Source organism: Fukomys damarensis, unplaced genomic scaffold (genome assembly GCF_012274545.1).
Source record: "Fukomys damarensis isolate Sample0158 unplaced genomic scaffold, DMR_v1.0_HiC HiC_scaffold_16, whole genome shotgun sequence".
Classification (NCBI taxonomy): domain Eukaryota; kingdom Metazoa; phylum Chordata; class Mammalia; order Rodentia; family Bathyergidae; genus Fukomys; species Fukomys damarensis.
Window position 1 is genome coordinate 93,194,226 of NW_022900928.1, and position 16,284 is coordinate 93,210,509.

The 16,284-nt window shown below is 33.8% G+C and overlaps 1 protein-coding gene across 10 annotated transcripts in view; it reads left to right on the forward strand.

Annotated features, from left to right (window-relative positions):
- Tpk1 (thiamin pyrophosphokinase 1) overlaps positions 1 to 16,284 on the forward strand; it is a 360,539-nt gene that overhangs the window by 71,220 nt on the left and 273,035 nt on the right. The gene's annotated exons all lie outside the window — the stretch shown is intronic.

Consider the following 16,284-nt stretch of genomic DNA (forward strand, 5'->3'; position numbering starts at 1 on the left):
ATATTTCACAACTAGCATGTGGGTATTTATCTTGAATAATCAACAAGGCGTTGTTCAAGTGTAAATATTTTTAGCATCAGTAATGGCAGAAAGGTCTTCACATTCCTTATTTGTCCCAGTATCTGTTAGTAAGATCTGTAGGATGATCACGTTTGCAAAATTAAAAATAAGGCATGTTGACAATACATTAATATCACTACTGATGTTGAAAGTCATAGTTACAAAAGAAGTAGTTTAACAAAATTAATACTTCTAGGTTTCATGTGAGAAACAAACACTGTTAACTATTCATATTATATTTGACTCTTAAAGGATTAGTTCTATGCTGGAAAATAGCATTAAACATCACTTGCTGTTTTTAACCACTACTGTTTCTTTTTCCATGAAATCTTGAGGGTTTTTTTTTCCTCCCAAAGAAATACTTCATGTAGTTACCATTGTTTTTCAGTAAAATAGCTGGGCAGAACTTGATTCTTGGTTATATTGATGTATATTTCTGGTGACATTCTTCATGTTTTATCATTGCAGAATTTTTTAATATTCTCCACATTAATATTATGTACCATGAAATGCATTTCCTAATGTGTTACTAAGCTCACATCTGTAGACACGTAGTTATACTAGAAGGAAGAAATTCTTGCAAGTGATATGTATTTATTCTTGTCCAAAATGGTTACAAAGAAAAACCTTGATTTTCTACATGGGCTCTAAGTTAGCCCACTCACAATTTAATATTATAATTGTACTAACATTGTGCTCAGGGTTTGAAAATTATTTAGTAGTCAACTTTTCTTTCTTAGTATGTACTAATAATTAAATAATTATTATTGCATGAGGTAGGCCCTAAAGTCTTTTTCTTTTCTTTCTCTTTTTGACACTTTTTCTCACTTTTTTTCTAGTACCTAGTCCAGTCTGTGGTACATAAGTACTTAGTAATTAAATAACAGTAAATTAACCAATTTAATATATAAGTCATATTGCCAACAAATATCAATGAACTGATTAGGCCCACCCTTTTCTTTTTAGCTTCCTTATTATAATAGATTTTATTATTGTTAAAAGAACCGATGAGTGACTTATTGCAAATACTAGAAATAGAAAAAATGATCATTGATACAAACTTTTGGAAAGCTTGCATATTGAAAAACTACATCTTAAGGAACTCTATTTGGGGAATAAAGGTCTTATTTATAGGTAGGCTAAATGATGCAAAATTGAGTTGACTAAAGCTCCCCATTTGATTCTTTTTTCAGTGACTTAGATTTGAAAAAAGTCTCATGCCTGATAATATTAATCATTTGATTTGCATAAAAATGAAACTTGCTCAGTCTGTAACTAGAGAGGACTAAAACTATCTAAAGTGGCAGGTATTCTGATATGATTAGTTAATTATCCTAACTGAAATAAGTTCTTTTAGGTTTTTAAAATGTTCAGTCCTTTGATGTTTACTACTGGGGTAATTCTTGTCTTTCTGAAGTCATTAACCATTGTAAGAAGCAGGTATGTTACAATATATTCTAGAGAAAGGTGGACCAGGTGTTTTGAATCTCATAACAGAAACTGTGGTTTTTTATTCGATGTGTTCCCTCTTGTGTTCCTTTCCTTTAAGTAAAGGCCATGAAAAAACTCTGAAAAGGTTACTTGATGATTTTAATTTGTGAGAAAGAAAGCTTAGGAAGAGCACTGAGAGTTGGGAGGGGAAACGGTACTGTAGCTTGGGATATCAGCCAGTCAGTAAAGGCCCCAGGCGCTGTCCCTGTCCCCATTAGTCCATATGTCGAGCATGTTTTGTAACTTTTCTTTCATGAATACTAAGATTTTTTGAAGAACAAAAATGTAGGGATGGAAACAGGGCTGTTAAACTAAAAATTTAGTTAAACAGGAAAATTCAAAATCTGTTATAGCGTATGTCTTATAAAGTTGAACATTTATTTTTATCCTCTGTGTATGATTTCTAGTAGGTCTTTTCTGAGATTCCTTTCAGGTGAAAGACTATTGTACTTTGAGGGTTTATTTTTTAGTTTACTCTTGAAATATTTAGCTGGCATTGGTTCTTAAATTTGGTTTAAATGCTTAAGGAAAGGGTTCAAGGGTGATTAAAATTTTAGAAGTTTTAAATGTATTTTCCATTTTGTATATCATGAAATTTTGATGATTTTCTTGGTGTGAGAAGTCTTAGAATATATCCCACCATGTTCCAGCATTTTGTAGATTATATTTAACTTGTAGGTTATAAAATACTTAAGTATACAAGTAGACAGAAGGATGAAGAGCAGTGTAGTATCTACATTTTCTTGTAAATAGCAGAGGTTATTTGAATTTCGTAATGGATGTTACTTTCATATTTCTTAAGCATTTTCCAATCAGATTTTCCATTCTACTAAATGTCTTTTATCACTGAGAAAAAAATGTTATATGTGAAAATCATAGGAGTACTGTGTTTGAAGCACTCTGTTTATTTCTTCTTGGAGGTCTGTTGTTTTCAGTTGGTGTTACCATGGTACCAAGTTTCTTACAGTTAGTGGTAGATGTTTGTGAGCTACATAAATTTAAAGCTCAGAAAATAAATAGACCTAACCAGACGTACATTAATCTGGAATAAGTTTATATAGATCAACTGTATTTCAGGTTTTTGAGAGTTTGGCATCTTAAAACATGTCCTCTTTTTTAGCGTGAGATCACAACTATTCTCTTCTTTTTCCATGAGATTCACAGCAGGGTAGTGATCGTGTTGATTAGAATGAAAAATGATGAGGTTTTGTTAACATCAGGTGCTTATTTACAATGTGATACTTTTTTTCCCTCTAACAGGAAATTATTTTTCTTATCTTGATTTTTTTCTTTTCAATTCTTTGGTAATCATCCTTAAGATCATCTCAGGGTATGGACCACCTGCTCTGATTAATTTCTGTTGTATGAAGTCATTAAATACTTGACTAAGCAGGCATACCTTATAGATAAAAGCAATTACGATTGACACCTGTGAAATGTAAGCAAGATCTTTGGTTTTATGTCATCAGTCTGCGGTGGGGGGTGGAGGTAGAGGGTTTAGCACACTCTTCACCACTTCACTGGGCGCGCAAATGTTTGATTACAGTCTGGTCTGCACTCCTTTCTCTGGTTTGAGTTTGCTGCTGATGTTGGGAACAATGGAGGGGATGGGGGAAAGTAAAGGTTGAAATATTTGTTAAAGCTGATAAGAGAGGAAGTGGTACATATTTGACCATGTTCAAGCAATGACCAGTAAAGTCTTTGTCACATTTAATGACAGAATCTATGAGGTGCAACAGTGACACCTTCAAATAATGCTTCAGTGTTACGTAAGTATTGATTGTGAGTGTGGCTTTTAGTAACCTGCTAGCTGTGACTATGTGGATGGGTAGGGTATTACCAGAACTTCAGTCATTTAAATGGATTCAGGGAACATACTCAGCAGGTGGGACAACATGGGGCTTCAGGATAACAGAATTTCAAGTAGGATGATCTGGGAGACATCTGTTGCAGTAATGATCACCTTAGTGTTACACCTAAGAATTCTGTAGTAATTAGGCTTACCAAGGTTTTATTGAGTGCCAAATGGACATGATTGTGTCTCTTTCTGTGTTTAGTGTTTCACAGAACTTACACATTGAGCACATTTAAGTGAGCACTGAGACAGAAATCTGATGAGTACTTTGCATACTTGGTTCATGTCCATTGAGCAAAGCAGCTATGTGAAGTCTGTGCTTGCTGTAAATAAGACAGGCGGACAAGATCTGCCTTAGACTCCCAGAGAAGTTCAGGGGACTACAAGAAAGATTTTAATACATTAATAGCGTAGAACCTAAGATTTATTCTTAAATAGGAGGTAGGATACATTCTGTTATTCACACCAACTCATCGTCTCATCAAGATGATGGTCCATTTCTGTGAATTAGATCTTTAATCATTTTGGGTATGATAATAAAAGTATTTAAATTTTTTAGAAGTGCTGTGTTACTTCCCAGGATCAATCCACTTGAGTTGAGGAAGAATGATGTAATTTTTGTGTCACTTCTGCTCATGTTCCTTTATCACAATTAAGTAGTAATTCTTTTTAAATGTATTTTGTTCACAAATTTTTTAACTATCACTCTATGCTTTAAATACATTGTGATCTTGGTCAGAATTCTCTTTCAAATTTATTCATTTAGTCGGCATTTATCATTCAGTGAGCAACCATGGTGCACCTGCTAACTGCAGGAGCAGCCAACACATGGACAGTGTTTACCATCTGTCGGACAGTGTCCTAAGGACTCTGCACGTTCACTGCATCCTTTGTCATCCATCTGTAGTAACTACTATATTATTCCCAGCCCTGAGATGGATAGGCTGAGATACTGCAAGTTCCAGTGACCTATTCAGATTCACAATTCTAGTAAAAGGACATTAGGACTTTATACTCAAGTAAGTAATTCAAACAGTCTAACCGTGTAGCCTGTGCTGGGTATATGTTTGGTGACCTTAGCACTTGGGCTAAGACTGATATGTGAATGTAAGCATTACCTTGACAAGGGGTTGGCAGACTTTTCCTGTGTAGGTCAGATAGTTATTTTTGGCTTTTGGGGCCACATGATCTCTGTCACAATTCTTCAGCTCTGCGGTTGTGTAAAAGCAGTTATAGAAAATACATTTAAGAGTTGATGTGGCTGCATTCCAAAAATACTGAATTTTCAAAAATAAAGTGAGGACTGGATTTGGACCATAGTAGGTAGTTTGCTGACTTTTTTCTTGCTAATCTATTTTAGTTACCAGCTAGTTCTTCTTACCTTAGACTTGCATTTCTTGGAAAACTGTCCCATCTCCATTATTCCAAGATTATGTGTTCCCTTGTTTAGCTGGTGGGTTTCTTATTAACAGCCTTGACTGATTCTTTTTACTTCTACCAGTGCGTTCAGATATTTTAGCCTGCACCAGTTTTTTTATATGCATTTAAAAATTTTTAAATTGTTTTTTAATTTTTATATGTTTATTTTAGATATGTATAATGATCACATTCATTATAGGGAATTTGCACCTGTACATGATATATTTGGAGCCCAATCCCCTCCCATTCCTTCAATTTCTCTTCCCCTCCTTATTTATAAAAATTTTGTTTCTATTTTTCCTCTTTTATTCTCTTTTTTTTCTTTTCTCTTCCTTTCCCCCCACTCTTCTCCCTTGTTCTCCTTCCCATTTGAATATTTTCTTCCTATTTCCAAGGCTCTCTTATAAATTTTGGCCCTTATTTACCCTTTTGTTTTCTTACACCAGAGAAACAATAAGATATTTACTCATGTGTGTCCAATTTATTTCATGTAAGAGTAAGGTCTCAAAATGCATTCGTTTACCTAGAAATATCTCATTTATCCTCCCTTATTGCAGGGTATTATTCCATTGTAAAAACAACAAATAAACAAAAACCAAATCATCTTTATCTGTTCATCCATTCATGGGCATTTGGGCTGTTTCTAATATTTAGCTATTACAAACTGTGCTGCTATAAACACAGGTGTGCATATATCACTGTGGTGTGATGCTTTTAAACTTCTGGGGAAGATACCAAGCAGGAGAATAGGTGGGTCAAATGAAACCTCTAGTTTTGTTTTTTTGAGGAATCTCTGCACTGATTTCCACAATGGTTGCACCAGTCTACACTTCTATCAATAATGGAAAAGTTTTCTTTATCCATAGCCTAGCCAACACTTGTTATTGGTTTATTTCTTGATAACAGCCATTCTTTCTGAAGTGAGATAGAAGCTCAATGTTTTAATTTGCATCTCTGGAATGAGAGACCAGTGATGTTGAACACTTTTTCTATATTTATTTACTGTTTATACTTCTTTATCTGAGAAGAGTCTATTCATTTTAGATGCCCATTTTTGTATTGGGTCTGTAAATTTGGGGGGTCTGATTTTTTTTTTTTAGTTCTTTTTGTATTTTAGATATTAGTCCTTGGAGGAAAAGCTGACAAAAATTGTTCCCACTGTATGGGTTGTCTTCTTACTCTATTTCTTTTGCTGTGCAAAAGTTTTTTAATAAGATGAAATCCCAGTTTTCGATTCTTTGTAATATTTCCTGTAAAATTTGGGTTTTGTTCATAAAGTCTTTGCCCCCATCTATGTCTTCAAAGTTCAGTCTACTCTATATTTCATCAGATGTAGTGTTTCTGTTTTAATGTTTAGATCTTTGATCCATCTCAATTTTAGTTTAATGCACAGTGAGAGATATGGATCTAGGTTTAATCTCCGGCATGTGGAAAGCCAGTTTTTCCAGCACCATTTATTAAGGAAGTTATCTTTCTTCCACTGAAGGTGTTTAATGCCTTTGTCAAAGATAAGGTGTCTGAGTGTGTTTGAGTTAATTTGGCATCTTCTGATCTGTTCCATTGATTCTCAGGTCTTCCCCTCCCCAGTACCATGCTGTTTTTATCACTGTAGCTTTGTAATATAATTTCAAATTAAGGATTGTGATTCCATCTGCCTTGTCTTTGTTGCCCAGAATTGCTTTTGCTATCGAAATCTGTTCTTGTTCTACATGAATTTTAGGATTGTTTTGTCTAATTCTGTGAAGTATTTTATTGATATTCTCACTGAGATTGCATTAAAACTGTATAACGTTTTTGGAAGAATGGTCATTTTCAGTATAACAGGTTCTTTTACCCAGTAACGGAGAATATTTTTCTCTTTCCTATTATCCTCTTCAATCGTCTTTGAGTACTGTAGTTTTCAATGTTAAAGATCTTTTACTTTCTTGCGTAGACTGATTCCTAAGGGTTTTTTTGTTTTTGTTTTTGTTTTTGATGCTATTTTGAAAGGTATTGATTCCCTCATTTCTTTCTCATTAAATTTGATATTTGTGTATAGGAATGCTACTGATTTTTGATTGTTGTTTTGTATTCAGCTACACTACTGAATTTGATTATTAAATCTAGAAGTGTTTTGGTGGATTTTTTGGAGTCTTCTATGTAGAGTATTGTGTCATTTACAGTAATGGTAATTTAACTTCTTACTTTTCTGTCCCTGCCCTATTACTTCTCTATCTTTTCTAGTTTCAGAGTAATTTGCCTGAATTACCTCTTCACATTCCTATCCTCTCTCATTCATAAACAAGTTCACCCCTGGCCCCCATGGTGACATCTGAGGATGATACATGTTTAATACTTAATGGAAATTAGATCCTCACAGTTACGTCATAATTGGTGTCTCTGTTGCCCAGTTTTCATAGCAACTGTAATTAGGGTGGACTTTCCTGGTCCATTTGAAAGAATAAAGTGTTTTGTTAAAGTACAGACTTCCTAAATGTGTGTCTTGCTTTAATGTCTCGAAAACTACCTGACATTGCTGTTTCACTAAAAAAAGCGGTCAGAGCTTTTCTTCTCATCCAGAAATACTAGTCATACTCTTTTCATTTTCAGATCTTTTCTTATTTTACCCAAGTTCTGCTCCAGTATGATCTTTTTCTTCCCTTCTTTCCTATTCTCTGTTCTCTTCTTGCTTGTTTTTTATCTCCTTTCCTTCACTTTTTCGTCTGGCAATAACTATTGACACATACATATAAATTTTATCATCTGTTCTAGTATTTTTCTTAATTGATATCACTGCGTGTTTTTGTCTATTATAAAAATGATCTAAATTTTTCAAGGCTTCATGTTATCTTAATTTGTTTCTATAAATATCAATAATTTGTAGCCATTCTACTATACATATTAGTATTAATTTCATTTCCATAGCACTCAATAACCATTCTTGATGTGTTCATAAATTGAAATGGAGAGTTTGTGTGTGTGTGTGTGTGTGTGTGTGTATACTCTTTTGTTTCTCATTGAGTTTATTGGTACTTTTTAAGTATACAGTACAGTTAACATTTATCATTTGGATCTTGTTCCTTTACATGACAGATCTTTGTTTTATATATATATATATATATGTATATATAATAGATACACCATATATATCTATATATGGTTATGTATAGATATATAGAGCTACACACACATATACATGCACACACACTCTTAAAGGATTGAGAAATCATATTTCAGAAATATATATAAAATATCATTAGTTATTAATGTAAATATTACATACTTCTCCTGAAATAAGAATTTCCTATCTCCTTTTAAGTTTCAGACACCTATTAATGAAACATGAAACCAATTTAATGCAGTGAAGCCAATTTCCTCAAAAACAAAAAGGAAATCAAAGATTAAAGAACAATGTCATGCACACTTAGGATAAATATTTTTTTGAAACACGTATGCATACTTGTGTTTGTTGAAAATGTATTTCTGTAGGCCAAGATTAATCACATTAATGACAGTAGTCAGTGTTATATATTATTTACTACTCTGAAGTTTTCTACATGTCAGTTTGAGTTACCTACTACAAGAGTCCAATGGAATAATTATTATAATAATGATTCTTATTTCTAAGTAAAACATTGAGGCACAGACATAACTGAGGCCAGAGCTGTATGCTTCAGAGCTTCAACTTGTAAGGGTTGTTTCTTGCAAAATCCTCTTCAGCTCTTCACAGGGGTAAGCAGCTCTCCTAGAACCTGGGAGGCTAAGTATGTCCTCAACTGTGTGTTCTGTTGGGGTCCTTGGCAGACATTCCTTCCAGCAATAACTTTTTTATTAGTTTCAAACTTATTTGTTCAGTAATAATATAAGGGTTCTAAATCTCTTTTCAATTAAATGTTTTATCATAAGGAATATAAAACCAATATTTGAAAGTATAGTAGCAAAAGCATCTGAATAGAAATATTCTTAACCTTTTATTTTAGAGTAAGTGCTGTGAATGAATGTTAAATTGGCTGGCATTGAACTATCACATGTCATGGTCACATATGTACATAGACTCTTTCTTATGAAAATTTATAATCTTATACCTGTCTCTTGCTTCAGTAACCACAGTATCAAAGGACAGTTAAGGAATTTATGCCAAAAATCTCGTTTATATTTGAAATCCATATATAAATCATATACATATATATAATGTGTGTATGTGTGTGTATGTATGTATATATTCAGAAACATATGTGTATATATATATATATATATATATACATATGTTTCTGAAATCCATTGTATTTTGTGTGAACTGTTTCACTTGGTATTCTAAGAAAGAAGTCTTTTTTAAGTATGAAGTATGAAGTTTTCTGGAATTACAATTTTTAATATATTTGTTGCTATTTTTGCCTCAGTAATATTGGAGCATCTGTCTGCTGTATTAAGCAGGTTACAGTCTGGAGGCAGCTCAAGGAGGAAGGCATAGGCCTTGTTTTAAAGGGCTTACAATACAGTGATGACTTTCAGAGTTGCACTGTAAGCATCACAGTGTTCTCTCCAAATCCAAGTATAGCAGCTGTGAGTCATCTACACTGTTCTCTAGGAAAGAGCATGTTTTCCAAGGGTCGTTATTAAGCATGGTGTCAGTTTGTCTCATAGGCAGCCTCCATCTTATTACTTTGTAGCTCCAACGAATTACCCTTAGGCAGAACCTTCCTTTAGAATCATGTTATAACTTGGAATTATATTGGTTCTCCTTTGTTTACAGAATATTTCACTGATTTCAGATGACAGTGGAAATACCTCATACATTAAACATTAATTTGATTGATAAAATTAGAATTTAGGTGATCAATTTGGAAATTTAAAACAGATATAGAAGCAACACAGACTAAAGAAATGAAAGTACACATTTCATTAAATCAACCATCCTTAGTCATTTGGGGCATCAATTTGTTAGCCTTTATATAGATGAGGAGAATTTGCTTCTCTTATACCAAGCAGAAAGATTTATTAAATTAGTTTGGTATCATCATGAGTGTAGGTCATCTATACCATTAAGTCTTTTCACAAAGGCCAACCTGTTTCTTTTTGGGATGTGGCCTCTTTGGAGTATGCTGTCCAATTCTATTGTTCCAGGTTTGTTCACATAATGGTGAATCCTAACAAATTCCCTTCTAGGATCTCACTGAAACTGTCGACCCATGAGAAAAAAGGGGTATGTTTTAGATGTGGGTACAGTAGCCTTTAAGCAGAATTATATGATTTTCTAAATAAATATTTATCCTATGCAAGCTATTTTCATAGCTTTGAGTTTTGAAGGGAAGGTATATGGTTCCTTAATAAAAAAAATTATTACTTTCTTTTGAGTGTTTTCCTTTGAAAAATAGCTTACCTCCCCCACCCCCAACTCATGCCGTGTTACAGAAAAAAAGATTTTTTAAAATACCATGGAATTAAAAAAAATACACACACACAGTAGGGCAAGTTTTGTGACATGAGTAGACTCATTGTTCAGTGTTTGGTGGAAATTAAATCATTAAACTGTTCAAGGATGCTAAATGAAGTGGATCGAACTCAGGACCCTGCACTTATGAGGCAGGTGTAGTGCCACTGAGCTAAATCCCTGTCCCCTAACCTTGTATCTTTTAAAAGAGAAGCTCTCTCCATCACTGTGACTTTGAAAAGGGAGAAAATATTGATGTTAGTTCCTCCTCAAGAAGGCATAAATTAGTGTGAGAAAGTATTTGACCCTAGATTATTTATAAGAAAAGTTTAATACATCTAGATTATGTATTAATGACCAATGTATAAAACACATTTCAGAGTTCTAGTAGAAGGCAATAGAATCATTCAGAATATCAATTTTTGAAATTGTGATTCTATTGCTATAGGAAATTTTTTTATTGCTATAGGAAATTATTTTGTGATGTTTACATTAAAAATCTGTTTCCAAAATGTACCTTCCCCTTCTGTTCTCCTTTTAAGAGAACGAGTGTGTTTTAATTTACTCATCAAGATGTTTGTGGAAGTTCAAAAGATAATACCATAAAGAAAAAAGAAGGTATGTCAATTGCCAATAACATTTGGTTAAAAAAAGGTATTTAATAAAAGTACTGATGCATACAAAACTTTCTTCAAGGGCTGGGGATTTAGCCCAGTTGTTCCAGCGCCTGCCTTGCAAGCATGAGGTCTTGAGTTCGATCCCTGGTACCACAAAAAAAAAAAAAAAAAAAAAAAAAAAAAGCAAAACTTTCTTCAAAATAGAAAGATCCTGAAGTGTGTTTGTGTTTATATAAATACAAAAAATTGAAATAATATTTTTCATCATATTAGATCATAATGGAATGGCACTAGAAATAAACAGCAAAAGAAGCAACAGAGAAAAGCACACACACATGGAGATTAAATAATCACCTTTGAAAATGCAAAATAAAGCAATTTTTAAAGAGTAAAATATAAGAGATGGTAGAAAACAGGGGAGGTAGATTGTGGAAATGGGCGAGGGATCAGGGAAGGGAGGATAAATGAGGGTGTGTGAGGAAGAGGAGGTGCAAATGATGGTGTAATTAATACATGCCAATTCTTTAAGATGACTGTAACATATCACAGTGATATACCAACAATAAAGAAAAATGCCAACAATATTATATTTAGAATTTCTTTATTATCAGTGTGGGCCATTCATTAGACAAATATTTAATATATCACAACACTAGTTACAAACCCAAGGCATTCTTTTTTATGAGGCTTTCTTTACACATTTTGCCTATAATGACATGTTTAGTCATTTCAGTCATTTTTAGTGGTTTTGATGGCAGTTCATCAGGACTCATCATGTGGACATTATTCATGATCAGTAATGTAGAATACTGTGGGAAAAGCACCAGGGGCATCATCTTGGTACTGCTTGGAAATAGGCTGGATTTGGCATTTTAGAGGAAATATAACCTGAAATTCAGAGAAGAAAGGATGCGAGTGTTCATCAAAAGCAAATTTGGGATCTGTAGAAATATAAATATGCCAATTTAGAGTCCTTTAATAGATTTGGCTTGTTTCACAACCCTGTGGTTTATCCATGCCCATAGGCTTAATTTGTCAGCTTCTCCTTAGCTTTAATTACATAAAGGGTATGTTCAGTTTTGCTTTTTATTTTGGCTATTCTCCATTATTGCTGATATTAAGCTCTTCATGAGTAAATACACATTCAAGATCAAGGCATTCAGCCAGGCATGGTGGTGCATGCCTGTAATCCCAGCACTCGGGAGGCTGAGGCAGGAGTATCACTGTGCGTTCAAGACCAGCCTGGGCTACATAGTCAGTCTCAAGTACATAGTGAGACCCTGTCTCAAAAAAATTTTTTTTAAACTGATATTTTGAAATGGGAAGAAAAGGGCTAAAGGTGTAGGGAAGGTGGGATGCGTAGGGGAAGGGTAATAAGGGAAAAGAAAAAAATGTGAGAAAATAAAAAGATGGAAATAAAGTGTTTGTAAATGGGGAGGGAAGGAGGGGGTGAAGGAAGGTCAGGGACAAAGGGAAAAAATGAGAACCAAGAGCTGTCATGTAGAGGTACAAGATCCCAATAATGAATGTAACTGTACTGTATACCTAAAATGTACCAATAAACTCAATTAAAAAAAAAGATCAAGGCATTCAGTAAAGACCTCTTAGTACTATGTTCAAAAACTCTTGCTGGTTGAATAAAATGCCATTTCTAATTGATGGAAAGACAGTAAGAATCCTTTATAATATCAGAAATAAAACGCTGTTTGTAATTTTTATGGAAAATATTAAGCAGACATGTTCAAAGTAACTTCCCCATGTGAATGCCCTTTTATATTTTGTATTGCAGGAAAATGCAAAAAATTAATGTACTAATACCAAAGATTAAAGGTTGCATTCCTCCCCTTAATCATTGCAGGATCCTATGCTTTTTTAAAAATTTTATTTTATTGAGACTATGTAGTGAGACTGACCTGGAACTCACTGTGTAGCCCAGTCTGGTCTCGAACTCACAGGGATCCTCCTGCCTCAGCCTCCCATGTTCTGGGATTACAGGTGTGCGCCACCATGCCCGGCTATCCTATGCATATTTTAATAACTTCTTAACGTTTTTTTAATGTGAATTATCGATCACCTCAAAATATAAAGTTGAATCTAGTTATCTCTCTCTCCTTTTTTTCTTGTTTTAAAGAACCAACAGTTCTTTCCTCCATGGGAGAAAGCAAATGGAAAGCATATGTGAACTTTTTAGGAAGTAATCTTTTTCATTCTTAACACAGTTAAAGCCTTTGGGCACGTTACTCTATATATGTTAAATAAGGCATACAAGTGGTTTTGAGGTTTTCCCTGTAGAAAATGATCCTGTGTGGATCTGTGTTTTGGTAGGCATGCAGATACTATGGAGCTACTTTGCAGCAAAGTAGAATATTCATAGTTTTCACAGCAATTGGAAGCATTTTCTCTTTTTCTCATTCAGTTTAGCAAAAATTTGAGGTTGTGATATGAATCTTTGTATTTTGTTCTTTGTTAGGCACACCTCATGTTTAAATGTCCTATTCCCCATGGAAGGAAGATTAGGCTGTCTTGTACCTGTTTTCCTAGTTATGAGGAGTTATGAGGAGAATTTTTTTCTTCTCACCTTGCTTTTAGAAGTTATAAATCATAAATTTCAAATTCCCAATCATTTGTGAAGCCAAACAAAAACATGGCAAAGAATCAGTCCATTCTTTTATATTTATTCTATTCTTTTTTTTCAGCTTTAATTGAGTTTATTGGTACATTTTAGGGATACAGTACAGTTACATTCATTGTTGGGATCTTGTACCTCTACATGACATTCTAAGTGTTGACCTTAGTATTTCAAAGCTTTTGTCATTAAGGTGACATTCACCTTTATTTTGTATATAATGATTGTTAGTCACTAAAAGACTCACTGAACGTAGTCATACATTACTTAATATTTGTATTTTAGTATAATAGAATAACTTAATTATTGAGTAAAATTTACTTTCCTGTTGAGTATTTTGTGGCCCTTTTAAACAATGTTATTTTCATGGCCCTTTTAAACAATGTTATTTTCACTGTAGCATAGATAATATTTTTATCTTTTTCTTAGCATTGAACTAATTGCAATCTTACTCTAAATTTCAAATTTTTTGGGGGGGTATCAGGGATTGAACTTGAACCTTGTGCTTGCAAGGCAGGCAGTGGAACCACTGAGCTAAATCTTCGGCCCCTTAATTTCAATTTTTAATTAAAGTTGTTAATTGTGATTTGTGAATATTGTCACTTTCATAAATTTTTAAGAGTATCTTAAAAGCTATCATCATGATTATTTCAGCTTCATTTAATGAAAGATACTACATATTCCTTATAGTATAATGAATGCTACCTACCTAGTTCTATTTATGCTTATTTTACTTTATTTTTTACTGTTTATACTTTAGTTATACTTTATTTTACTTATTTATACTTTTACTTATTTTAAGGTAAATTTAGAGTAAATATGTCAGCAGAATGAGGAAAATTATAGGGTTAAATGGTAAGTTATTTTCTACTACAGTTTAAAACTGTACTACATAGCTGCTGTGATAAAAATGGCTTGGTACTGGCAAGGATACAGACTTAAGGGTCAGTAGATAAGATGATGCAGAGATAACTCCAGACACACTCAGTCACCTCTTCTTTGACAAAGGAGCCAAACACCTTTACTGGAGGAAAGATAGCCCCTTTCATGAATTGTGCTGGAAAAACTGAATTTCAACCTGCCAAAGATTAAAACTAGACCTGTATCATTTACCATGCACTAAACCAAAGTTGAAGTAGATCAAAGATATAAATATTAAAAACAGCAATGCTAAACTTGCTGGAAGAGAGGTTAGGTAGAACTCTTGAAGATGCTGGCATAGGAAAAGACTTTATGAATAAATCTTCAGTAACACTGAAACTAGCACAAAGGTTCAAGAACTGGGATCTCATCTCATTAAAAAAACTTGCACAGCAAGAGAAACCAGCAACAGAGCTAAGAAATAACCTACAATATAGGAAAAAAATTTTACCAGCTTTTCCCTAGACAAAGGTCTACTATCTAGAGTATATAAATAACTTTAAAAAATCAGACCCCTCCCAAATTTAAAGACCCAATTAAAAAATAGACATCTGAAATGAACACACATTTCTCAGAAAAAGAAGTAGAAATATCAAATACATGAAAAATGTTCAACATCACTGGTCATTTGAGAAGATGCAGATGAAAACACTGAGATTCCATCTTACTCGAGAAAGAATGGCTGCTATCAAGAAATCAATAACAAATGCAGGTGGGGTTGTGGGGAAAAATGAACCCTTCTCCATTGTGGGTAGGGGTGCAGACTGTTGCAACCACTATGGAAATCAGTCTGGAGATACCTCAAAGAACTAGTGTTGGAGGTCCCATTTGACCCAATTATTCCTCTGCTGGGTGTCTTTCCAAAAAAATTAAGGGACTCATACCACAGTGATATATGTACACCCAGGTTTATAGCGACACAGATTGTAATAGCTAAAACTTGGAAACAGCCCAGTTGCCCATCAACTAGAGACTGGGTAAAGAAGATGTGGTTTGTTTGTTTTTATAAAATGAAGTACTACTCAGCCATAAAGAGAAACTAGTGACATTTATAACTAAATGGATGTACATTGAGGTGATACTCAAGTGAAATAAATAGGACACACATGTTTAAATGCCGAATAGTTTTTCTGGTGTGAGAAACTAAAAGTTTAAATAAGGAGAAAATGTATAATTTAATGTGAAATAGGGGAAAAAGGTCCAAAGGGGAAGTGGAAGTGGAAGGGGGAGGGTTTGGGTAAAGGAAAGAAAGGTAAGGAATAAATACGAGAAAAGGAAAAAATGGAAACAGTCTTTGTAAATAGGGAGTGGTGGAGTGATTGAAAGAAGGGCAGGGGACGGGGGGGGGGGTGGGGGGGGGGGGGAGAAGAACCATGATATATCATGTAAAGGTACAAATTGCCAATGATGAATCATATTGTAAACTAAAATGCACCAATAAACTTAATGAAAAAAAAAAGATTTAAGGAGAACTTAGCCCCCCCAAAAACAATGGTTATGTTGAATTATCTTAAAATATGCGTGCAGGATATCACTGAACTTTTGTCATTGCTATCCTCTCTTCCAGTTTTGAATCACAGTTTTTGGAGTATTTGCAGTGGTAGTATTACAGCAAGTTCTCATGTAAATGAGTGTTACACATTTTGACATTTCCCAATAGTAGACATAAATATTTCCCTGAGACCTTGGGGAAACACTGATGTTTTCAAGAATAGTTCTTAGTTTTGATTAAGCTTTACTCATCTGATATGAGAGAAAAGTGCTCTCAGTTTTACCTTGTGGTTTATCAGAAAACCAATTTCTAATTAAATCAAACTTTATTCTTAGAGTGCTGTATGGTTGATAATTTGCTCCGAGTAGCTTGTGACTCTTTAGAAGTCATAGG